The sequence below is a fragment of the Grus americana genome, chromosome 1, assembly GCF_028858705.1.
Source record: "Grus americana isolate bGruAme1 chromosome 1, bGruAme1.mat, whole genome shotgun sequence".
Taxonomy (NCBI): Eukaryota; Metazoa; Chordata; class Aves; order Gruiformes; family Gruidae; genus Grus; species Grus americana.
Window position 1 is genome coordinate 65774442 of NC_072852.1, and position 26945 is coordinate 65801386.

At 43.0% G+C, this 26945-nt stretch overlaps 1 protein-coding gene across 11 annotated transcripts in view; it reads right to left on the reverse strand.

Moving 5' to 3' along the window:
• Positions 1 to 26469, reverse strand: part of CHRM2 (cholinergic receptor muscarinic 2) — a 107847-nt gene extending 81378 nt beyond the window's left edge. For 2 of the 11 annotated variants that reach the window (XR_008580040.1, XM_054848982.1), the window contains exon 1: positions 25348 to 26467. The gene's annotated coding sequence lies outside the window, so the exon portion shown is untranslated. Of the gene's footprint in view, positions 1 to 16984; positions 17091 to 19043; positions 19146 to 20645; positions 20684 to 24019; positions 25267 to 25347 lie in introns of those variants that run through there. The other 9 variants (XM_054849021.1, XM_054849000.1, XM_054849041.1 and 6 more) reach the window with 9 other exon arrangements.
• Positions 26470 to 26945: the final 476 nt, after the last annotated feature.

Below are 26945 nucleotides of genomic sequence, written 5' to 3' on the forward strand. Positions count from 1 at the left end.
ATGCTTCTTTTCACCCCAGGGGACCATGAAGGAAGAAGTCACCCTCTGCCAGCTCTGCTGCGGCACAATCTGAGCAGTCAGGTCGCTGATCGAAGCAGGCTAACCTAGAGACACTCGCAGAGGCAGCGTCAGGTGGGTACGGTACATATGGGCAGTCCAGAGAGCCTGGAAGTACCCTGGGCTTTGAGCTGTGCTACGGCAATGTGGCACGGATGGAGCAGATGCACGTATGCTCCCACTTCTGTTCCAGGCACTGGCACTCTTCGGGGCTCATTATGAAGCACTTAACGTAGAAGACTTTTGAAGTCCCTCTGGACTGCAATTGCCAGTCTCTCTAATTTAGTGTTCATTATATTATTGCAATTGTGGCCACTGCTGGTAGGTTGTTCTCTGCAGGTGCAAAGGTGCTGGGGGCAGGCGGGAAAAGGTTGTTCATCTGGCATTTGATGCCCCTGAAATAATTGCTGTTACAGTTAGCTGACAGTGTGATGGAGACACGTTGCTTTTACCTACTTCTTGTGTCCAGATATTTCTAAAAGAAATTCAAATGCAAGCGCTCTGACAGAAACCGCCACGGCAGCGTGACTGCTGCTGTGCAAACGCCGGGGTGAGCCTGCTCCAAGGCTGGAGGTTCGTAATGTCAATGGGTTTGAGGCTGGGCTCTCTTTGCCAGCATCTAGCTGTGAACATGATGGAAGGGCACGGTATAACGTACAAAGCCGGTGCAGCTTTGCTGGAAACCAAGATATAAATGCTCCTGCGATAGGTCTGTTTCAGTCACCCTGTGTGACAGGAGCTGGAATGCTGAAACCCTCAATGCTGGTAGAAAAAAGGAGAGCCAGAAAATGAAAATTAAGTTTGTATTGCACTTTCAAGAGTATACATTAAAAGTAAAATAAGAAACAATTCTCAGATTTGTGAACCAAATCCTAGCTACTTCACCTGGGTTTACAATTCCCTCTGTGACACTCATAGCTTGCAAAGGATCAGAGGACAGAATTGTGCCATCTCATTCACTCTGCAAAATCACTACAGATGAACCTACATCTATAGGGAACAAGATATGAAGTAGGAAAGTGGAGAAGAGAAAGGCAAGGAAAAGGTGAAAAAATCCCTGCATGTGAGTGTGAAAAAAGCTCCTGAAAAATGAAAAAGAAAGATGGAAAAGAAATATATAACAGAAATATAACAGAAGAAAAAATGAAAAAGAAAGAAAGAAAAAAAACGAACGCTGGTAAATTAGGTAACATATACAAACTCCTTGTGAGCCCCAGCAAAATGTAGGCTAGTTTAAAGAAAAATGGGGTAGGGAGGAAGGCAGCTGAAGAAGGAATGACTGAACAGCTAAACAGAGTTTAAGAGGCAAATCAGAGTTTGGCTCAAAGCGCTGGGATGTTTCCATCCCTAATCTATTTTTCTGAAACAATGAACATAGTTTGCTAACGTCATTCATTTCTCACTCAATTGGTTTGCCTGTGTTTTGTTGGAGGGATACAATGGTTATCTCAAACTGTGTCTTCTTAACTCATTCCTTCATTTTTAAATTACATTCTCTATGGCCAGATAACAGGAAGCATTTAGATGTTTTTATTTATTTTCCCATACTTCTTTACATACAATAAAAATAAGAAAGGTGTCAGTTACTCATTTTAGCTCAGAATAGAGAGGTATAATTAATTGCTTTGGAATCATGTTTGAAAAATAGTGTAAGCTAGATAACTTTTGTGGAGGTATAATTTTTTACTTATATGTATAGGTGACCACTTCCGGATCCTATAATGATTTTCTTTCTCCTGCAAACAGAAAATAGATTTCAAGACTGAGTTATTTCCTGAAGAAGCAGAGTTGATTGTTTCAGGCTCTCTCCCTTCCATCTAGCTCCCACCTGCTATTCCAGAGCCGGTGAGATAGCAGAAACCATAAAAGAGCAATATCATTAATAGGATTTTATCCCCCCCACCCCATGGGGATGCCTTTGGCTTTATCTAGCCAAAAAAATGTTGTCTCAGCATTACTCCCTCCAGCTCTATGGTCTGTCCTCTCTGTCTTTTGCAATGGCATGTGGTCCTGGTGTTGGTGTAAGCCCTAAATTCCTTCTATTTTGTCCTATATCTCCCTGACCATTGGTCAAAATCTCACTTTCCAGCACTGTCAGATCTCTCCATACCTGAAGTGCTCCTCGTACCTTCGTGCCTGCACCAAGGTGGGCATGTCCCACAGTCCGCCAAACACCTGCCCACCCATGCGCTCCTACCAGCTTTGGTGCAAGTGGTAGTTTGTCAGACTGCTCTGTTTTCTCCTGTATCCACCAGTGTCTCTGTCCAAAATCCATCACCCACAGAAATCCCATTTGCAGAATGTCAGTTGAGCATGTTGTTTAAATTTAGTAGCATGTAAGCAGGTGTCTACATGCTAGTGCTCATGCGGAAAGGGAAAACTTATTGGAAGAAAATAATAACCCCAAAACGCTGCTGCCTGCACCTCCCTCTCCCCTCCCCGCCCCCCCCCCCCCCAGTCTCCATCTGTGAAAGAAACTGAACGAGGTGACAATTTAAATTACCTGCAATGCAATTGCCTGGTAGTCAAAGCCCTGACACAGTTAGGCAAACACAAACAACTGTGACAATACTTCATCCTACACAAGCACTTATGTTTCACGGTGATAATGATAGAAAGGCAACAGGAAAAGATGGAACAAGGGTTACTTACAAACTCGTACATACCCAAACACATGAACAGTCCCACAGAAGGCACAAAAAAGTGCCTTCTGTTCAAAGCTAGACAAGCTTGACAAAGTGTTTTCAGGTTCAGAAAGTGTACTTGTAGCAAATCAATGCAGTCTCCTCTAAGAAATTCTCACAGTAGCCTAGTCCCAAAAAATAGATAAAATTAACTTTTGTATAGGAAATTGCAAAGCATTCCAAATGTAAATGGATCCAGACAAATAAAATACATATTCTATTTTACACAAGAAAAATGCCAAGCTTTTGGGACACAATCTTATAATTTATAAGATTGTGGCTATATCACAGTAGTAGTATATTTTTGTAAAATTATCATTATTTCCTAAGGTATATATGTCCTTATTCTCTTCTTCTTTGCCTCCACTAATTTCATCTGGCATTGTAGTGAGTTTCTCCACAAATACCTTGCACAATGCTGAGCTGGCACTGTCATCTCTCAAAACAATATTAAGAAAAAAAGATCAACAAAGTTTTTAAAATTTTGTTTAAAAATGAAATAAATTAAAAGCAAACAGTTCAATGAGCTGACCAAAAACTGAGAAAATGCATTGTTTTGAATTCCTACTGAAGAAATTATTTTTTTTTTTAATCCAGGCAGATATTTTCTACTAGAATTTTTAGCTAATAGAAAATAAAATATTTTACTGAGAAGTCTTTAATAAGTATATTAAAGTAATAACTTTCCTGAGTTTCTGTATTTTTTGGCAGTCATTGTTTTTTAATACAAATAAATGGCAGTTATTGGGAGTTTGAGCTTTTTATTTTTATCTTCCTCTCCTATTAGGTGTTTTCTAGTGCCTATACATAGGAAATTACTATATCTGAAAAGAAATAACCCCCCTCTGCTCTAAAATACTTTCTTTCATTAGATGCAGCAGTAATTCTATAATGCATATACTAATAAGGAAGTTTAATGCATAAAGAAACACTATAATAACTGAAAATGAAAGAGGCAGACTGTTTAAAAAAGAAATGAGAAGTTCCTTGCAACTGTGGTATCAGCTCAGAGTCTTAAAAATTAATTAGGAGTGTAAAGAGAAAGGGTCAAAAAAATGAGCTAAAATGGTAATACTTAGTCCTAAATCTGGACATTCAACAGAGGTAAGCATATCTGAAATCTTACTCTTCAATTCCATGTAGAGAGTGAAAACACATCTCAGGCAAGAAAGAGGTCCATGAAACAAACCTGATGAATTTTTTTTTTTTTTTATTCCTGTTGTTGCCATGAGCTTTCAACTTAGCCTGGTGCCATCCAGGACAAATACTCAGTCAATGACATATTAACCTGAAGTAACACTGTGCACTTCATTAAAGTACCAAAATAAGGTAATTTTGCTCTCAGACAATCTATTCTAAAACATGGAGTGAACATTTTGTCTTCCAAGACTAGCTATGCGCTAAAAACATTATGATTAATGGGACCAGGGGACAAAACTTCAGCAGCGGTAAAATGTAGTTATGCTGATGCATAACTAACCAGTCTGTTCATTACCAGCTTTTACAGTGAGCTGATGCTGAATACTAGCAGATTTTCTCATGCTTGTACGTGTACAGTTACATTATGCACTTTCTAAAAATAATAATTCCTGTGCCATGTCATTGGCAGCCTTCCTCCGCGGAGTTACAACACACAGGTGGGAAATCGGAGCTGGATCACTCCCTCACTGTTTGGAGACAGTCGCTGTTCGAGAGCTCCTCATTCCCAGCTAAGGAGTCCAATTCTCCAGTCCTCGCTTGAACAAGCCACCGCTACTCATGCAAATCTCCTACCTACATCCAAGGGACTGCTTGTGAGAGTGACAGTTTCAATACCCTGTCAACAGGAGCAGAACACCCACTCTTCCTCAGGCTAAGGGCACTGAGGCTGCTTTAAAGACGGCAGCTACTCAAAAAGTATAACCTGAAGCGCTTTACTATTTACAGAGCGTAGGGAGAATAAGCCTTCCCACTAATTCATGAGTGTTGTGGTTGTTCTAAACAACGCACGCAGGTGTACTGTGCTGGCTCTGTAAGCAGCAGGTCTAACAATTATAGCTGTTGCTAATATGAAGATTGGTTATTGTTTTATACAGAGGTTTTAAAAGAAAAAAAAAATCTTTATCCTAAAGAGATTTTTTTTTTCTTTTTTTTTGGCCCAGAGCAAAAGGCAGTATGGAGATCTGCTCTCAACAAAGGTTCTTAGCAGAGAAAGAGCCAGCATTCAGGCAGTGACCATCTTTATTCTACCTCTTTCTGCTCCAGATATTTTTTCACTGCTCTCTTGAAATCTGAAACTCCGAAACACATGATGCTGAAACCCCTCTGTAATCAAAAACTTGATATTATGGCATTGCTGGGAAGAAGTGGTTTTTTTTTTTTTAAACTGTTGAGCAAATTCATAAAAGATATCTTTTAAAATTCAGTATTGGAGTATTTTGACCACTGGTATGATTTGTTGTTAGTGGCTGAACCTGACACAGTTTAAGGAAGAAGTTTACATTGGGAGTGCACTGCTTGGTAAGTCCCACCACGGTTTATCTTGCCTTTTGATGCAGCTGAGTTCATTCCCTCTCAGTCCCACCTCAGCATAGACCAGTAAGAGCTCCTACGTAGCCCTCAACCTCTCTCCTGCCGCTTTATAATAGAGATACCACAAGTATAAAATTATATTTTACTTGAAAAATGTGAAGACCCGTAAACATCAAATGTGAGTACAACAAGGAGATTTATAAAGCAAGTGAATAGACGGCATTTATTTCAGATCAAGCTCTGCATCAGTCAGGAGCTAGAAAATAAAAACAGCTTGTGACAGGCAATAACCTGTTCGGATGGTACAACGGCCCTCGTAATGAAGCTGCAATCACTCTTCTGATCTCCTGCAGTCTTGTTTCTTTCTTTTCCTTTTTGAGGAACTGGCACTTCCAATCTATTCTAATTTTCCTGATTCTAGGCTTTGATTTATGCTGCTCTGGCTATTGTACATCCTGTCAGAGGAAGGAGGAGTTAAAGATTGGAGGCGGAGGGAGAAGCCGCACTGACATGAGGGTGAGTAAGAACAGAGAATAATACCAGAGATTAAACAATTCTGATGGGTGACGTTTTAGCCTGTCTAGCTCTGTAATTAGGCATAATATTTTTCCTGCAGTCCTGGCTGATGTGAACAAATACCTCCCCCTCACCACTCCCCCCCCCCCCAAAAAAAAAAAAAGGCACTCCATGTAAAATGATGGTCCAATAATAAGAGCAGGGTGCTGAATGCAGAGTTGGGACATCTGGGTTCTAGTCCCCTTGGCATAAACATGAGACTAGACAGAAGCCATTTATTCTTCTTTCTGCCTTTGTTTACTCTGATGCAGAGAAATGGATTTTTATAAGCTCTGCTTTGCTAACAAAATGCATCAAATGAAGAACAGACTCTTTAGAAATGATGTCTCAAATAATAGAATTTCTCTGACGGTGTTAGCTGAGACACTTCTCTGTCTATTTACAGGTCCCTGGTGTCCTGTGCATATCTCATGCTCTTTTTGGTTGTTCTTTGATGAGATTGAGACATGTTTGAAAGATAAGAATCTCCATGTAGGCAGAGATCACTGATGCCCCTACTCAAGAGTACAGTAATTATACATGCTGACATATAATAATTTTTTATATTTCATGCTGTAAGGGAAAATCATGCACTATGCTCATCAATCAGCAGTCTTTTCTTAAGTGGAAAGATACCTCTTTGAGCTCTCACTTGGTAATTGACATAAAACCAGGCACATCAGAACTGATACCAGTAGTAATTTTGATCACAGAAAGCATAACAATTAGTGTACCTGGAAGTGATGCTTATTTCTGTGTGACTCACCAAAGCTTTTTAAAAATGCCTTACATTGCTTAGTTCAGTAACTGCCCACTGTCTGCCACCTAACAGCATAAATCTCACGGAGCAAAATATCCCTTGCAAACATTTTCAAATGTACTGCCCTGTATTTTCAGCGTGTGTGAACAAGTTGTATGTGTGGGAGAAGAGATACTAAGAAGTGTGGGGTGGAGAGATCATGAAAGATTTTGCAGTCTTTGCTCAGACTGGATACCATTTCATTCTGTCCCAGTTTTGTGCCAGACCTGGGGACCTTCACTCACAGTATGTAGCAGTTGATATGGCAAATATTTCTGGGATGTTTTTCAAGAGTGATGTACTACTTAAAGTGAGTAAAAGAGCAGCAGCGTCTGGCCTACAGTGAACAGAAGAGACAGCAGGTGGTAAAAAAAAGGCAGTGCTAAACCAGCAGAAATGTTGTAAGACTGGAATCCCTTTGCTTGCAATGCAGGTCCAAAGCATTCAAGAAAGGGGATGATGGAGCAGCAAGATGCTGAAGTGAAAGAAACCAGAAGACAGAAATTAACTTCCCAGGGAAGCCAAACCTGTCTTGGGTTCACACACTTTCCCTTGGGACACACACAGGCAACCAGGTTTGTACTTTTGGAGTAGACTGAACCCTGTGCCGCTGCCAGGGTGGAGGAGATGCAGCACCACGTGTGGCGGCAGTCCTGGTATAAGCAATGAAAATGTCTCCAAAGGTAGTTACTGCCCGCCATTGCCCCCAAAATACCCACAGTGTGGACCTGCATTTGGCCCGAATACCTCTTTAATGACATTTACCTTTCCCTTTAAAAAGACAAGTGGACAATGTAAAATAACGTCCTTTCTAGCCTTAAACTGTAACATATCAGCATGATGTTCAGAGTACTGAACCAAAAGATCCTGCTGCAAGCCATCATCATCAAGAACGGCTGAGGTAATGGAGTCAGCCACCAGAGATTTGCAGTAATTATCTAATGTGGGAAAGAGGACAATAAATACAGCCCCTGCTGAGCAGCCCACCCCTATGATTTTGTCTTTTCTCCAAGATTTTTCTGGTTTGGTATCTGTTCCCTCAGCTGTGCCACTCTTGCTCCCTTAGAGCAAACGGGAACAGCTGTTGGCCAGCTTATCTGTCTGTCCCACCATCTAGGGCACCCTCAGCTTCTGCTTCTAAATATCAGGTCATTGAATTAGAGGTAGGAAGCTATGTCACATGAGTTAAGTGAACAGTCACATGTGAAAAATACCGAATTCTCAATGCTGAACATGAAAAACTTAGAAGCATCTCTTGGCCTTGACATGATCATTGCAACTATTAATCAGACTGCTAAGCTTAGCCTGCACACTTGCAGATGGACAATTCAAAATATAGGGGGGAAATATCCAGAGGACAAATTAATGACAATTAACAGATTGTTCAGCATAGGTCATTTTTTTTTTTTTTCAGTGAAAGCAAAACATCAGCTGCCTGATGGGACCGGTGTCCAGTCAACTCAGGACTGAGGGAATGTCTGTTCTCAGAAAAGCCCATCTTTACACAGCTGTCTTTGAGGCTATTGGAAAGCTGAAAATTTTCTCATGTCTTTCAGGTTAATGGCAATCAATCATTTACAGCCATTTTCCTCTATAGAAGCCTACCAATTATGTCTCCCTAATAACTGTTTGTGTTGGCATTACGCTCCAGCACACCAGCCTGATCAGATGACTTGCTTGCAAACAAATTTCTTCACCATTACCCTGGAGAATGGCGCAAGCTTATAATGACCACATGAGCAAGACTGAGCAGAGAGGGCAGCTGGCTGGAATTGTGCGGTTTTGTCCCACATCTATTCTTTACCTAAAGCTTGACAACTTTTTGTGTCCCGCCCTCTCTTCCTTAGACTGAGAGGTCAGAGATAACAGCCAGACGACCCCCACAACAGAGACAGATTGCAAACTGTTCACAACGGCGATGCTCTCCTACAATGGATGTGCAATACCAAGCAAGGTGGTACCTCTAAGTGTGAGCGGGGCTTTTTAAGTGATCGTTGACTCAAAGACTTAAACAGCAGATGATGTCATTTAATGACTGTTTGGGCTCTCTCTTTTCAAAGATTGATGAGAAGTGCAGAGTGGAAGGGAGAGGTGTATGGAAGAGAGAGTAGTAAGAAAGAATCTGAATGGGAGAGTCCTCTGTTTCTGTCTCCTGGATGTAGGCTGAATTCAAAGAAAGATTGAAACACAAAAAAGAAATCTGAAGAGAGAAACTTTCTTCTCTCCTCATCCTTTGCTCACTGTCTCCCATTAGCTCTGGTTACCAGAGTGCTGCTTTCCATGAAATAATAAATATTTCACTTGTTTTCAGAAAAATATTGCTCCCTTCAGTTAGATGTTTAATTACAGAATTGACAGATTTTTAAAAAAAAAAAAAGTAAATGTGGAGCAACATTGGCAAAATCTTTGAAGAAACATCAAGAAAAGAATTATTTGATTATTTCTACAATTAAGCCCTTCATTCCTTACTGTGTGGCAGATAGCATAGTCATCTATGTATAAATAACAGTAAGAGCAATTGTATGACATGATCTGCTGTGTTGTGGAGAATGTGGTGTTTTTTCAGATTTTTTTTTTCTTTTTCCCTTGAGGTAGTAACTGCAGCAAGCAGCAAAAGAAAAAAAAAAGTCTTAAATATAGGTATTGTATTAAATCCAAGCTATTCAAGAGCTGAGGTAGCTACAAAGGGTCTGGTCCTGCACCCTTCAGCATGCGGGACTGAACTCAAAGCTGGGATGGCATGTATATAGTTTCCTATAGGAACACAAACAGCTATGTCATTATTTGGTAAATTTGCTTGGAGAATGCTTATCTAAGCAAAGACCAGCTCTCATTTTCCTAGCTGTGCAATTCACACTGGAGTTTAAGGAACAGTGGGAGAGCAGGCAACATGCAGCCCTTCTCCCTTCTCCTCACTGGCACATACCCACAACTTTAAAGCGAAGGCAGTGATGTTTGTCACTTTATAGCTAAGCAATTCTCCCCCCAACAAAGGACCAACAGCCAGGTTAGGATCCTACCAGCAGCAGCACTGAGAGGTAACTGGAAAGACACGCTGGCTCCTACCAGAGCAACTAAGTGCATCTGGGTTCTATGTGAGATGCTGCCTCATTTTAGCACCTCTCCCCCTCCTTTTATGCATCTCTCCTAAACACCCATCAGTCCCCAGCTTTCCAAGCCCTGGTATCAGAGGAAACATGCTGCCAGCTGACAAGGGCTGGATTAGGCTCCTTCTAAGGCTGCACTTTAAGCACCCAGAGGGGTTCACTCTGGAGCAGCAAGAGGTCTGACACTCAGGATACATATTAATCCTCTCAGATCATGGCAGGGAAGCTCGGGCTGAGCAAGAGATAACAGTCTTTAAAATCCCTGTGTCTTTACACACGAGGTGAAACGTGCTCTTTTAGTGTCCAGGACGCAGTGAAATCAGAATGGGATGTGCACAGCCGGAATGCTGACACACACGCCCATGGCTGATCGTTGCAGCAGAGTAGAGTGGGTTAAATCAGGATAGAGGAGAGAGTTGGCATGACGACTGCAGAAGTCTTCTACGTGGCCTGTGCAATAACTAATCATTACTCAGTAAAGGGTAATAATTATTTCTTAATGCTGCAGTGCAGGAACTGGCTTCGTGGCAGAGCACAGTAGGCTGAAGAGATGGGGTGCTTGTCAGTGCAACAAAAATAAATACATTGGTGTGATCCCTATCAAAGAGGTCTAAACAGACCTTTGAAATAAGTAAATGATTCCTCTTTCTTTAGTTATTATCTCTTTGCTGTCTATGCACTCAGCTGCAAAAAATTTCTTACTTCCTGGCTGTTGTGCTTTTAGTTTTCTTCCTTGGTTTATGAAGCAATAAAGTGCAACAAATGAAATCTTGGTATGCAGCTCTCCATGTGAAATTAATAAATAAATTAAAAAAAACCCCCACAAACAAAGAACCCCAAACAAACAAAAAACCCCCCAAAACAAAGCACAAGCTTTCGCGGGTTTTTCTTCTTGTTCTCATTGTTGTGTTGCATTAACAACACTGCCAGAAGATTAGGAAACAAGCTCAGCCACAGCCTCCTCATGCCTTGAAGGAAAGGGCTGAAGACCTTTTTCTTTGTTCCATATACCCAAGATGGAATAAAGGGTAAAATGAGAGTTTTTCATCTGCTAGGACATGCAGTCAGGAGTTTCTGCTCCTCCTAGTTGAGTCAAACTGAACATAGCATCTAAAGTGTATCAGAAAATGCAGAGGGTGCACTTCTCCTTTGCTGTTGCACTGTAGCTATTTATTATTCTATCATCCTTACCACAGAATCAACACATCCTCATCTGGTCTTGCTGACCTACAGTGGGGAAACTTGATGGTTCAACTGTTACTCAAACAATGAGGAAAAAGAAGGGGTGGGAAGGGAAGGGGTTGGTTCTCATTCAAGTCACCAGCAGGAAGATCCCCTCTGAGAGAGGAAGTGGCCAGCCCGTGCCCCAGATCACACAAGGAAAGGCGGTTCAGTCAGTCTCCAGCGGGAGTGAATCTTCAGAAACTGTACCCTTTAGTCCAAAGCAGCCAGAGCCAATGCTTCTCCCTGAACAGACACACGTTTGACTTCTAGGGTGCCACTATGTCACCTTGTCACATCTTCCCATACTAGGAAAATACTGCTGTTGCTCGTTTGTGTGGCTAAGGGTCTTCTCTCTGCAACTTTTCAGCCTGCCCTTCCCTCACAGCTCTGCATCCTCCCATGTAGGCTGCTGGGACAGTGTCTTCAGATCCCCTGGGGCAGTGTTTTCCCCTCACCGTTCCCACGCTGTTATTCTCATGCTGCTAGCCTTACAGCCTTGCACCTGCACACCCCAGTAGTCTTGCTGTGGTGGGTTCTCATGGGCAGTGATTGCCAGCAGTGAGAGAATCAGACATTTTTTCCCCCACTTTCACTACATGTTGGTTATAGCTTTTCGTTTATGCAAGGGACCCAGTAATGTTCACATGCACAAAAGCAACTGGCCATGCAGCCCCTGCCCCCATCAATGCGTGCTCCAATCAACACTAACGGTAAGCAGTGACAACCAGCTCAGGGTCTCAGTATGTCCTGCTGGAAACTGTATAGTTACCGTGGGAGGAGTATTATGGGGGGGACCAGCTGCTGCACAGCAGATGTCCAGGAGAGTTCTGGAAACCCTGGTTGCTTCTCCTCCCAGCTGAGTGCTACAAGAAGAGCTTTCCTTTCTGTCTGTCCTCTTTGATTTATTTTTTCCTGGCTTATTTTTTTCCCAGCTTATTTTTTCCCCAATTTTTCACAGTTAGAGACAGTGTAGACCATCAGCTATGGACTCCACTAATAAATCTTCATGCATGTGAACCTGTCTCAACATCGCTTGTGCGAACCAGCCGTAACAGGAGGGAATTTCTATTACACTAACATACATAACATATATCATGTATTGGTTTATGTTGTTTATTTGGCTTACATATGTATCAGCAAATATGTTGAGGAAACCACTAAATGACTGAAATGGGTTGGGAAAAGTGAAAAAAATCAGATCTGGTGATAGATCATGGGAACTGATAACTTGCAGGTGAAAGGCAGTGCTAAACTTTTAAACTGCTGGGAACAGTTTCTTCCCTAGCCAACCTTGACAAAGCAAGGATGTGTGTCCCCAAACTTAGCTTCTTTCCCTTGTCCTCTTTTCACAATAACTTGGTGAATGCCATTGAAATATTTGTCAGGAGAAAATCTCCAACCCACTGGGGCCTCCCATAATGTTGTATCATCTACCTGCAAAGTTGCTCACCGGTTTCTAAAACCCACAAACGCTGCCTCCAGAACAAAATGCATTGCCAATTTGTGCGGTGTGGGCCTGGCTCTCCTTTGCCTTCAGTATTTTGCAGTCATCTGTATGTATATAAAATAGCTTTGAAGTTTAGCCCAAGCAAAGCTGCAGCTTTTTACAGCCTTGTGGGTAGCAAGGAAAGAAATTAGGTTCCAGATAGAATGGAACCAAGCCCACGTTTTCCTGGAGATGTATTTTGCTTTCCTTGTTAAAGATTTTGGCTTAGAGTTAAAAATACTGTACCTAAACTTGGATTTCAAAAGCCATAGTCAAGAACAGAGTAACAACTTGATTTTTAAACAAGCGAAGCACCCTGAAATCATTTTTACAGTTTTTCAGTAGAAAATGTGGGGGCCTCAGCTATTATGGGCTTGGAAATGTAATTTTAACACTGCTGTTTTGTGGGTTTCTTAACAAACAGAAAGCTTGGCTTCTACTCATTTCAAAGATTTTCAACTCACCTTTAAGTTTGTGCCATTAAATTGGCATGTAGTTGCAGTACAGCGCAATCCTGCATAGGTGAAAGAATGATGTCATGATTCCCATGGGACCATGGTCATAACAGGAAAACTCTGGCCTGGAGAGCTTTCCAATGAACCCGTGTCCCACCACTTACATTTTGACATAAAAGACGTCAGCAAAGCAGAGATCATCTTCAGGAAGTATCTCCTTCATCATAACTTCAGCTTTAGTTTTCTATTCTGTAACATTCAAGGGTTTTTCCTAGGACTCGGTAGTTAAAAGGCTATTGTCTAAATCCTGATACAGCACACAAAATGATACAGAGCTTTGAGAAGGCTGTGATTTTGGAGCTTTCAAGTGAAAAGCAAGAAGAAGGAATCATCTCTCTTTTGGAATTTAGGAGGGGCAGATCTGCTCTGATGAGGTAAGAAATTGTATAAATGCAGCTGCTGAGGGAGGCTTTCTCCTTTCACGTTTACAGGGACGCAAAGGTCTCTCTCAATGCTTGTCACATCCTTCCTCATTTTTGGCATGTATAGGCTGTTTGTTCCAGTTTACTTGTTGGAAGCAGAAGACTGAATGAGAAGAGGCTAAAGGCAGAGCTGTGACCACATTTTCCCCTTCTCAACTCACTGTTCCCTTGTAAAGGGGACACCTATAAAGGGAATAGAAAGGCAGTAAACTGAAAAGGAAGTGTGTCTGTGTGGTTATCTCAGACTGTTAGAGATACAGACGGTGGGGCAGGAAAGCACACTCTGTGACTGGCATCATGTATGTTAAAATTCTCCAACTGTTACAACGAACAAATAAAACAAAGAATCTTTGAATTTATTTGTAAGGGGCCTTTCTGGGGAGACAGGGGTTAATTAAACAGCTTTCCATAGTGTCTTGTGGTTGTTTTAATAAGCACCTAAACAAGAAGGACAACAAATTCATGGTGGGCAGCAAAAGTAAAAGAGATTGAGCATTTTGCAAAGACGATGGCTACCCTGATGACTCCAAGTGAGGTTCTGAGTGCAAGAACAGCTCTCCCGAAGCTGGCTTACCCACTGTCCTCCCTCAAAATTGGCCAGTAGCAAAGAGCAAGCAAAAGAAATGGGCATACAGTGTTGCCACCCCAGCATACATTTCTTAGGTTGAAGCAAGTAGTAGTGTGGAGTTCTTCCTGACCATGTGACTTTATTTGAATCACAATCTTTTTTGGGTTTTTTTTGTTTGTTTGTTTGTTTTTTCTTTACTTTGTTTTTCTTGCTTTACTTGTTTGTCTAGTGTGATCATTTTTTCTCATTTATACCTTTGGAGTCAGCAAAATATCATAGGGCATTAAGTGACACAGCTCAACCATGCAGTGATTTTTTTTAAATTTATGCCTGTTAATATACACCTGAAAACTCTGGGTCTGATGTTGTGAAAAAACACAACATCCTCCCTCTCTTCAAGGTGGCTTAGAGTTACATGTATTCCTCACAAGTCATACAATTTCTGGGATGATGGGTCCTAGTCTATTGAACACCTCCTCTCTGGAAGGCAGGTAATTCTCACCGTCTTTGTCACCTTCCTGTGCACCTTTCCCAGTTCTTCTGAACCCTTGCAGCACTAGCGTGGGCAGAACTGCTCTCAGGGTCTAAGGAGATCTATGACGGGACCCGCGCCAGGTAGAGGCTGCTGAGAGGTATCCCACGTACAGCTGCCTGTACCAGTAACCCCCAGGGGTGGATGGAAAGGCTCTTACTCTCTAAAGATGAGAAAGACCAGGTCCATGTTATAAGCTAATTTTCATATGGAATAAAAGGCAACTGAATGTTTGAAAGATACTGTATCATTCATTTCTTTTTATGGATGCCCAAATGTAGGTAAGGTTCCTCTGTGCAGAGTGTTCTGCCAAACACTTTAAAATCTGAAGAGGAAGGGCAGACAAAGCATGTGAGAATGCAAATGCTATTTTATACAATTTCTATGTTAGAAGCTGAGGTACAGGAGGTTGCTGAGTTTGTTTGAGGTCACATCAGCAATCTGTGGTGAAACCAGAAATTCAGCCCTTGACACTATTGTCCAAAAGAAGTAACAAGAAAATTGCTACTCGTCTTTTTAGTTATGTGTCATTTCCACACCCCACTTTCATTTTTTAAGAGGCATTAAAAGACAATAATGTGGAAGATTGTCAAATGTGTCATTTGAAAGAATGGCAATGCTTGAGGTATCTGAGGGTTTTGAAGCCAGGCATTTTGCATTGCCCTGTGCTTCAAAGTAGGACGTATACAGTCTCACTCTTTGCTGAAGAAAGGAAGAGAGATAGTCACAAGCTTTCTACAAATGAAACAGACCAAATTGTTTTCTTCATCTTCTTTCTTTTTCCTTCCTTGTTTCTTTCCAATTGTATACTTTTGGGGTTTTTTCCCTTTACTGAATCACATTGTAAAATGAATAATAACAGTAGGATACGCCTCGTAGGGAACAGCTTCTGATGTCAAAACCTTTCAGTAAAGATCCCTACATTTACTCCCAGTGGATAAGATTGTGAAAATGACTTGCAGACATCAAACAGACATTTTTAATGAGAATTTAACAGTGAGCCCTTCATGTATTCTTTCCTTCCAGTGGCAGCTAAGTGTGCTGGCTATCACAAATGTCAAAAGCAGAAGGATAACTTGTATTACCTTCCTTCTTCCCTGCTTCTCCTTATATTTAAGAGCTTTCCATGTTTGGCTAAAGGAAGAAACTTTACAACCAAGATGCCCCATTTGTATCCTCACTGCTAGGGCTCAAGGTCAGACCTGAGAAAGCATGGCCTTGCCAGGTTAAATATAGTACTTTGTTTGGTGATGGCCTCTCGTGTCACTCATGTTCTGAGAGCTTTCATCAGCTGAGAATACACTGTTAGAAAAGTGAAATTAGTGTGGGTGAAAGATGCCAGTAATGGATCAGGAGATCAGTTTGAAGCTTAGTCTAAGTATGGAAAAGCAACAGTAGAGAAGACATCTCCCTGGCTAGTCCCCTTCCCCTAAAAGCCAGTCTTTCCCCAACATCCATGCTGAGCAACAGTTCTAAAGTTTTGTGAGCAGCAAATTGTCCATATCAAGCCCCTCCCCAAGGTTTCCACCAGCAGCCCTCATCTGCCTTCATTTTCCACCCATATATCAATTTACTGTCATGCAATACTATGTATAAAATAGAGTAAACTGAATTTCCCACCATGGCAGAAAGCTGCTGGACCATAGAAAAGTAAGTCTCGAGGGCAACCTTTTTTAATACATCATCTGGCCTTGGTATCAAATGAAGTGTGAAGCACTGCACTTAATCTACCATAGTAATGATAATGCAAATCCCCAAGGACCCAAGGTAATGGTGAAGAAGAAAAGTGTACCTTCTCTGTCCACACACGGACATTGCTCCATCCATGTGCCATGCTCTCAGAGTCCACTAACTCTGTTTTACATCAGAAATGAGTATTGGGGCAGGGGAGAGCAGGATGACAAGCAAGTCCTCATAATTTTTGCAAACAACTCTGATGCAGTGTATGATCTGAGCGAGGTCAAGTCATTGTAAACCCTACTTTGGCACTTTTATCCCTTCTGAACACTGACTAAACTGAAAACACACAGAACTGAGTAAACCCCAAACCTAGAACTAGTCCTTAAACATTGCCTTCAATTTATTTCTCTTTTTTCTTTTTTTTTCTTTTTTTTTTTTTTCCAGATAAGAACAGATTATGAAATCTACTTTCCTCCATGTAAAATTGGCCATGCTAGTCATTTTATCCTTTTACTCCTCAACCAGGTCTGGAGCAGTTACAACCTTCAATACTTTTTTGTTGGAGGGATGCTGAATATTTTAGCTTATCCTCTGTTCTGAACCAAAAAAAAATTCCTGATAATCACCTCCAAAAGGCTCAACTTTCCAACACCCCAGTGCAAAAAAAACCCCTGTGGATGGAGCTTGTCTGTTCCTGTTTTCATGTTCGAGCACCACAGCTGAGCCTCAATACCGACAAACCGCGTCGAGGGAATGCTCACAACACTGTCATGAGACCAGTCTCTCCCCACCTCAGGAAGCCGAGCCAAAGCCTACCCAAAGGTAACAAGAGTTTGTTTCTGACCTCAGCAGGCTTTGTGTCAGGCCACAGGACTTGTCAAAGGTCAGGCAGGAGACTGGTGGCATGTTCAGGAGCTTATCCACGATCTCCTTGGTCTCGGTCCAGTGTGCTAAGCATAAAAATATCCTTCCTTAATTCAATCCTGATACTTGCACAAAGCATTGGCACATTTAGTCCAGGAAATAGATGGAATATTCAATGACTTATGTGGAAGGAGATCAAAGAAGTATCTAAGTCTAATAAAATGGTAATCATGGGCGACGTCACCCACCTGTACATTGGTAGGTCAACTGGTACAAATGGATTTAAAACCCCCAATTTCTAGGTGATTTCTAGAATAACTGGAGAATGTAACAGTGTGGGTTCTTAGCTTAGTCTTAAGTAGCTGAAGAAATGATACAATCAAGCCACTGAATAGTAATGAACTTATTAGTACATTAGGAGTGTGAGATTAAAACTGATAGTAATTAGTGAACTGCTTAAAAAGTACTGGTGGTAGAAGGAAAATAGGGAAAAAAAGCAAAGATTGAAAGAAAAATAAAGGAAAATCCTTAGATTCAAAACAACAGGTATATTAACAGACAGTTTCTGATTCAGTGAAGTCATGCAGAAAGCAAACTGGAAGGCAAGATCGGAAAAAAAAAAAACCCTCTATTGTGAAATGTTAAGGTCCAAGAGGTTGTTCGAGCCAAGCAACCAGCTTTCAGGAAATGACACTTCGGCTCTCGTAAAGCCCCTGGCTAAGGGAGGGAAATTATAATAAAACACAAACAAAATGTCAGCCGTAAATGAAGAGGGCCAAGGATGCGTTAACTGACAAGAGCTTTGTGGAGGGGGAGCAGAGGAGGGAACTGCAGGACATTTCTGAAAGGTCTTAAATTCACCCAGTTTAGGAGGGAACCAATGGGATCTGCTGCACATCCAGGGGGTAATGGGAATAATTAATGAGCAAAAGGACTTTGCAGAGGTTCTGAATGATTCATTTGGGCAAATCTTCCCCACAAATGGTGCTGCGCCAATGTCCGTGCTAGATCTATTTATTTTTTTTTCAAGACAGAAAGGACATGAGCTGTCGGAATGTGAAACGTTGCAAGGGGAAACACTGGAACAAACTGATAACCTAAATAGCATCATGTCACAAGGACCTCATGGTTATATATGCAAGGGTTTGGAAAGCATTTGAAAATGAAGTGGCTGTGCTGATAGCAAAAAATACGCAAGCTGTCGCTGAAGTCAGATACGCTACAGAAGGACTGGAGCGTAGCAGCTAGCATACCTATCTTTAGGACAGGCACTGGATTGATTTCAGGTATTATATAATAAGAAGTCTTATTACACTTCCAGGCAAATTAATTGAAACTGACAAAAGCTAGAATTATATACAGGAGAGAAATAAATAAATACATCACAGTTTCTTTCAAGGAAATGTTGTCTCTTCTATATATTCTTAGAAGCACCAAGCTAATAGACCAAGAAAAACAACCTGATAAGTGTGTTTATATAGGTATTTATATATCTTCTTAAATTCTTTGACAAATTTCCTTTGAAGAATTTAAGTCATCAGAGAATAAGTAGCTTATTATTACAAGCTGGAAACTGTTTAAGAGAGAGAGAAAGTAGAAACCACACATGAATGATCATTTTTCACTGTAAAAGATTAATAGTTAGGTTGTCCAAGATTTTATACCACATATAACTTGTTTACTGAAATTATTGCTGTTAGAAAAAGGGAATAAGGACTGAAGTATTTCAGAGTATGCTAATTAAGTTGGGTGAACCTAGCATTCGGATCGCAAATGGAAATAAGTGTTAGCCGATGCAGAACAATCACAGGTGGAATGAAATATTTAGAAACCTTCCTGGATTCTAAGCCAACTGTGACCCCTCAAGGGAGGATATCAGCATCACTGTGGACAACTCAGTTGCAAATTCTGCTCAATTACAGCAGCAGTCAAAAAAAACCCCAAATCCAACATACAAAACAAAATTTCCATTAGTGCATAGAAGGAGTTAAAGGTGTTAGCATGTAAATGGTTTTATTGTATAAGCCAATAGTCCTCACCTGGAAAACAGTGTCCACATTGGTCAATCCATCACCAAAAAAGGAGATAGAAGAATTAGTAGCTTTTAAGACATGCAAAGTGACTGGGAACCCTCGGGCAGTCTGAGAGAAGAAAAGAACAAGAGGGTTCATGGTTGAGTAAATGAATGGCACCTGTACAATGAAGTGGGTGCTCCTGCTGGCCTTTTCACGTCATATAACAGAGAGGTAGCAATAACATTGAAAGACGACTAATTTAAATAGATCAAAGGTTGCTTGGAGTGTGGTTTTCCCAAGACAATATGTAATTAACCTACTGATCTCACTGCTACGTGCTATCACTAATGTAGTGAGCTTACTGGGAGGCAAAACTGGATTAGCTGCTTATCTGGCCACTGAGTATATCTGCAGTTTGTCTGGAATCGCTAGAGATTTCCATTTGGTGAGGAAAGCGGGTATCTGTTTTCGTTTGGAAATGGTCTCCGGGCAGCAAGCAAACACAAGCTGGTGGGTATTAAAACATTTCACTTGAGGGCAGTGCATTCATCCAGGGCAGCATTCCCCGCACCTGCCTCTGAAGCATGTGGTAAGGGACATTCATAGAGACGCTATAGTGGACAAGACAAAATACCTGCCTGATCCAATGTTGCAGTCACTATGTTCTAATGTTCTTTAACTGGATGACTGATGCCTTTTTGAATAGGAAAATAATGAGTAATGATAACAAATAACACAACTGACATTAATTATTCATGCTATCATTCATGAAACTTTTGAGATGTATGAATATTTTCATGAATAAATCATTGGTCACTGGCTTGCACTAAATGACATCAGAAATCATAGCGGAATGGGCTTGTTGCCATTATTCATGAACAAATTTGTGAATTATTTTCTGTATATGACCAGTCTGTTTCCTAATTGACTAAATACGAGATAGATGAGTATAAAAGAGACATCAGGAATTCATTGCAAAGCCTAGAAAAAATTTCTCAGGAATCTGTGAAAATGCTACAGCCTGTAACAGAAACTTACTGTTTCCCACGGACAGCTTTTGCTAACTTTCATTTCTCCCATGCTGGAATGGATTATAAAAATTAAGGGTCTGATCCTCAAAGTTTTCAGATCATCCTTTCTCCACCGAAATCAAGAGAGCTCTGTGTACGCAGACTACCTGAGAATCCTGATCCAGAGAAATTACTAAGCAAGAGAATTCTTTTAAATGACTAGGTTTATTTTATCTCCTTGCTTTCCAACACTAATTTTCACAATGATTCAGAAGAAAGATCTATGAAGATATTTTTTGTCTCATTCCACCTCTTTCTCAAAAAAAAAAAAAAAAAAGAACAAAAACTGAAAAAGCCCCACAGCTGCCCACACTTTACTCAGAGCTTTTCTAAGAGCTTGAGGAAAACCCTGGGAGATGCTGGTTTACCGAATTTCTCACCTATTTGTGTTGTGTCCTCTCGTAGAGATCTTTATTGTCATCACTGTCAGAGGTGCTCCATACTATTCCCAATGCCCATTATCACATTTTATTTCCCTTTCAGCAGAGGCTGATGAAACAGAGCTGTTCCATGAACAGTTGTCAAAACACTGGCATATTCTAATTACAACACTTACTATGTTTCAGTGAAAGTCAAATTCTGAGCTCAGTTGCACTAGAATAAACCAGAAGTAATTAAAGTCAGTGGTGTCATCCCTGATTTGAAAGAATGTAATTAAAATCAGAATCTAGCCCATGGAGTCAACAGAGATACTGGAAAGACAGGAATCAGAGGATCATCTAGTCAAAAAGAAAACATGCAGAAGGCTCTCAGCAAAGCACCTGGCCCTAAAGGATGGTCTGTTTCATTTTATCCTTATCATATTCTTAAAAATTAATACATGAAGCACATGGACTACTGAAATCCCATTGCATATTTCAGTCTCATTGGTGAGCGTTCTTTAGCAAGTGTGTGATGGAAATGAGCTGAAAATCACTTCACCCTGTCCTATCCTCTTGGGACTTAAAATCATGTTATATGAGAGATGTCTCTTTGGAACACCTGCTGATATATCTCTCTCTCTACAGGGAATAGACGATGTTAGAGATAGGTAATGATACAGCTTTAAAGGTAGGACAGACGGTCCAAAATGACAGGTAGCTCCACAGCCTAAAGCATTTTTACACAGAAACAAGCTCAGGGCCCACGGGAAAAGGATTCATCCTTTTAATACAACTCCAGAGGTGGCCTCATCTTTTAATTCTGCCCACTTGTACCGGGGAGATGTAGGAAGGCAGCGGGATAAGTCACTAAGCAATCCCCACTCAGCTTGGTACAGAGGGCTAAGGAATGCAATCTGCTAGGCACAAGGCGGTTGGCATTCAGCTGGTGGGATGAGGACAAGAAGGTAGAAAACTCTGCATCTTTTGGGCAGCTCCAACCCAGGAAATGCCATGGAGACTCTGGCAAAGCTGAAAGCTATCTTTGCCCAAATATAGGAACTGGAAAAGCTGGGTAGGGTGGTGTGTGGGGAGCATGCTAATTGTCTCATTTAGCTACAGCAGTTCTCAGTGCTTGGTCCTTTGTGCAGCCTGGTTCTTAGAGACGGGAATCCAGGCTCAGATTTAACAGGGCTTGAAATGTTACCGTACAATTTAAGCTTTTCAAGATTCAAGGCTACAAGCATTTGTTAAAAAGTTATCCCTGTCATTCATATGAGCTGGATCTAAGCCCCTTCAGATTTCCTTAGCCTGATTACTGTTGTCCATCCATCCACCCACTCAAAGAGCCTATAGAAGGTCAGGGCAGCATTTTCACAAGCAAGTAATCTTCTTCCATGCCTTCAAATCTCTGAGAATTAGCTGCAAGTTGCTGCGAGCTGTGAAGCTCAAAGCTGGAGAGATCCAAAATTTGTGAATAATTGGATAGATGCAGACTGGGCTTCCCAGCTTTAATTTCTTCCTACCTATTCCTCTGTAGTTTAACCCACTCCACAGGACCTGCAGCGTTAGCCGAACCAGGTGACCGAACCAGGATCAGCTGAACTCCACCTGCCATTTTTTTGCAGTTTGGGATTTAGAAGAGGGAAGAGCTGGCTGGAAACAAACACTGGGAGGAACGTCCTTATCTTGTACTACTTGTTTCTCTCCCTTCCCTGTAATTTGGTATCAAGCCTCACATCCCTGTGCCCGGGGATGCTCTCCCTCGCCTGCCTCTGGCACTAGAGGGCGCGGAGATCTGGGCTTTGGGCTGGAAATTCAACTCTCCGCGGATCCCTACTTTCCCTTAAATTGAACTCAACTTTCAAAGAGGTCTTGATTTCACAGAAAGGGAATCTGCTTCATTATTACTGGTTTGTCTGCATTCCCCTTGCTGCATTGCTATGGAAACAGGACCAGAAAATAAGTCTTTTGCATGTAGGTCATGATATTAGTGGAGAAGAGAAAGTCTGGGTGAATGGGTGAGTGGGTTACAGAAGAGAAGTGGGGCAGAGTAACCGTCTGGGACTGTATCAGCAACAGTGGGGGGATTTCATAGTAGATGTCCTCAAAAGACTATTGAATTAGACACGCAATGGGCCGAAAGATCCTAGCACTTACAAGCAACTGAGAGCCACAAAACACACACAGGGAGTCAGTCCAGCGGTGAAAAACAAACCGACAGTGGGGCACAGGACTGAACATGCAGGCAAAAAAATATGTTTTTATTCACAGAGGCTATTTTTCACTGGTGGCCTTGATTTCCCCCTTTCTGTGTCTTGGTCTGCCTCCTAGGCGATGGCACAGCATGGCACAGCTGCTGCCTTTTCTACCTCCTCAGGACACTCCTGACCACGTGTGATCCAGATCTCTGCAAGCTCTACCCAGATGCAGAGTTACAGCCTTTTGAGTGCAGGATATGACTTTAAATCTTGGTTTTGGAAGGGAGAAGAACACGACCTCTCCCTTTATTATTTTGCTCTCCCTCCAAAGCAACAGGGGGACAACACAAACACCCCTCCCCATGTACTGAGCCTCTTTCCTGGGCAGACTGCAATGCAAAAATAGCAGGGGGCAGCAGGCAGGGGCAGAAAGGGCAACTCGGTGGGGTACATGCTCGCCAAGTCAGCGAGCCCACTGCACTTCTCACTCTCCTGATGTAAAAGCAAAATTGGGCTGCTTTTGCAGTCCAGGGGTCCTGCAAAGGGGAAATTAGACCAAAGTTATAATCAAAAATAGACTAAAGGAGAGAGGGAGCATACTCTGTTTGCTTAACGCAGTTTATAGACGAGTCACTGAGAGCGGCTAGTGTCGTAAACCATACACGATCAAGGCTGGCAAGTATTTAGACAGGGGCTGCTATTGCAGGCGATGCAATACCATAAAAGTAGACAGCCTGCATACTTCTGAGATCCTCTATTAACCTTGCTCATTATCAGTCGGAGATCTTTTTGTTTTGTTTTGTCTTGAGTTTTTTCCCCAAAAAAATTGCAAAAGCAGGCTGTCAGGCAGAGGTTGGTCCTTTTTTTGCTCTTGCCTTTTTCCCTTCTGCAAAGGGAAGATCTTCTGTAAGGGATAGAGACAAGCCAATGTGTGCAAACACACTGATTAACACATAAAAATGGGGAGAGATGTCTGACTAGATTTGCAATAGGAATTACCCCCTCCAAAGTGTATCTCTTCCAGTTGAAAAAAAAGCTACCTCTCCTTTCCCTAAAGGAAATTTAGCACATGAAAATAGTAGGCAAAAACAATCTTATGGGGGAGAGAGGAAGAGTCCCTTGTCCTTTCCCCAGCGAAGGGGAAAGGACTCATCCCTAGGCCCGTGGTAAGGAGTCACAGGCCCTGGCAGACTCCCCTCGGAGATGTCAGCGGGCCGTGCTGTGGAGGCAAAGCGGCCCTCCGGGAGCACCTCGCCGGCTGGGGCAGGGCCCTCCGGCCCGGCTGCCTTGCGGGAAGACGAGCGGAGGGGAGAGACCGGCCTTGCCGCTTTCAGCCTACTCCCCCAGCGGGGCATCACTCTGGCACTTACTTGGGCAACCGCGGGGAAGGCGGCAAGCACGGAGAGAGAGCAGACCGGTGGGAAGACGCGAAACCAAGAGTGGTCCGAGATGGGGGGATTCGGCTTTTTCCCGAGAAGCAGCAGCCCGGAAAGCACTTCGTCCCTCCAGAGCCTCCGAAATGGCTGGATTCTGGGTGGGCACCAGGACCTCGGCGTCCCAGAGCTGTTTCTGGGAGGCAGTCTTTCTCCCACAGCCTCATCTGAGCTGCCTCTCAAGGCATCACCTCGCTCCTTCTGGCCACAAGCACCCCGCGGCGGCGGCACGGGAGAAAAGGAAGGGAGCCCGGCGGCACGGCCGGGACCGGCTCAGCCCTGCCAGGGCACCCGCCGCACCCGGCTTCCTGGCCGCACCGGGGACCGGACCCCAGGGGCACCGAGCCAGGGAAGCGTGGTCGGAAATGAGCCGGGGAACCCCCACACCTTCCCCGCCTCCGGGGCTCCCCGCGCCCACGCTACCCCTTCCCGAGGCAGGACCTGAGACCTGAGGCAACGGAGACGGGCACAGACCCTCGGCAAGTGCACGCTACCCAGGAGGGATGCTGGGGGGCAAGGGACCGCACTGACACAGCGGAAGCCTCCTCCCCTTATTCCCGCATCCCTGCATGGTCCCGGACAGGGCAGGGATACCCCCTGCCCCGTCTGTGCCCTCCTGCCCGGCAGCCAGCGAGCTCCGCGGGCAGGCTCCGCTCCCCGGGGGCGGCTCCGCTCCCGGCTCCCGGTGACATTTTGCAGGAGTCGTCAAGAAGCATGTCACAGCGGGATTTGGGAAGGATAGATAGTCCGGGAGATGTCCCTGTGTCGGAATGCAGCATTTATATAAAAAACCTGTGGACAGTGCTTGGAAAATGTGAGGATTTCTCTAAATCAGGCTACTGCGTCTCTTCTTCCCCGCTATAACATGCTAGACTCGATTCTGGGATTAATATCACAACTGTAACTCAACAGAGGCAGGCTCTGTGTTGGGGGCAATCGCTTTGCCTTCCCTCCTCTCGCTGCCTTTCCCCGGTGACCCGCACCGCTATGGACCCTTTCAGCAAAAGTTTCCCTATGTTTTGTTCTGCTCCTTCTGCCAGGAAGCAAAACGTAAGCTCGTTTCTTGGACGTTATTTTCTTGGCGGGAGCTTTCCTATGACAGCAGCGGATGAAATCCTAGGTGCGGCGAAGAAGGGGCGGAGGGTAGAGGGCGAGAAAGAAAAGGGGGGAAAAAAGAAGATAAAAAAAATAGAAGAAAAGAAAAAAGAAATTAAAAGGAGAGAGAGAGAAAGAGGAAACGTCAGTAAAACCCAAAGCTTTCCTACCTGTGATCCAATTACCAGAAGTTGCATCCCATCCCGCTGCAAGCGGCTCGTTGCGAGCGGCGGCTGCGGAGTCGCGCCGGCTCTGGCGGCAGAGGCATGCGGGCTGCGCGCAGTCAGAGCCCAGAGGCAGCCGCTTTATCTTTCTCTTCCATATCTTCCAAGAGGAGGGAGGGGGGTTGGGGTGAGGGAAAGACAGATTACTTGGTACCGTGATAATGGGGGGAAAGAATAACAGTTTGGAAGCTTTAAACAAGAGGTGGCATTGTCCGGGCTGATGGAGTTTTTTGTCTCCCCCTCGCTCGCTCTCTCCCTCCCACACGCACAGGCACACACATATACACGCACACTCTCCGTGGCTCTGGCCCTTGGGAGTCTCTGCTTCAGTGCAGACAAGTTGAGCTTGGAAAAAAAAATAATATAATAATGTAGAGCAATAGTGCTATCAAACCTGGCTTAACAATTTAGACAAAAAAAACCAGGAGAAATTAAAAATAGCAGACGCTGGGACTCCTAAGTGAGCTGGTAATAATTCATACTTCCCCCAGCGCTTCTGAGGAAATGAGGGCAAGGTGCCACCTTCGTGGGGGTGGTAGCGAGGGAGGGAAACGGGGCGCCTAGGTGAGCATCTCGGGTGAATGTCCTTGCTGGGATGCTGCGGCTGTGGGTCCGCTTGCTGCCCGCCGGGGGTGTGTGTGTGGTGTGTGTGTGGTGTGTGTGTGGTGTGTGGGTGTGTGTGAGCGCGAAGTGGGCTCGATTAGCTGCAATGGGCAGGCAATTTCTGCAGAGAACATTTACAATTTTCTTTCAATATGACAGGATTAGTTGCTGTTGAAGGCTCTCCTCCAATAAGATCAGCACTGCTCTCTGATTTGGTGGTTTTACTGAATAGAAATTACTGGTTCTTGTTATCTCTCAACACACTCTCCCCTCTTCCTCATCAGACACTCCTCTCTTCCTCATCAGAAGTCTTTATCTACAATTTGCACATCAGAACTGATTTTTCCCCCTTTTTTTTCAATTACCTCTTTCCCATCTTTCCCTGCAATGCTCTCCTCTTTATTTCTGGTTACTTTTTTTTTCTCAGTTCCATGATAGCTGTAAGTCTCAAGTGACATACGGGAGGAGAGAGAGAAAGAGATCTTGCTTTTAGATTATTGCAGTCATTGGAGTCTCCATGCACTGTGGAAAAATGTTGTTACACTAAATCCAGTTTAGTTTTTTAAACTGATTATTGTGCTGAAATATTCATGGAAAGCTGCTTCCCCAGCACAACAACAAACGAATTAGGGGAAACAGATACATTTTGAGAACAAGAGTTAATTCTCCTTGGGTGTAAAGTATTCCCCTTTAATTAATAGTCACTAGGCTGAGAAGTATTTACTTTGCTTGAGGGAACTTGCCAGTTCGATGGAAATAACCTAGATATAAACATCTTTAGGTTTGCTTTGTCTTTGTTTGCATCTCTCCTGGACTGAAATTGATTTGTGGTCTGGAGTGATGCTTTTTCCCTTTGAGTCAGGGCTGTCGGGGTGGGAAGTAGGAGAGTGGAGCCCGTCTCATATATTGTCTGAAGATTAATAGGGGCAAGTGATAAGCGA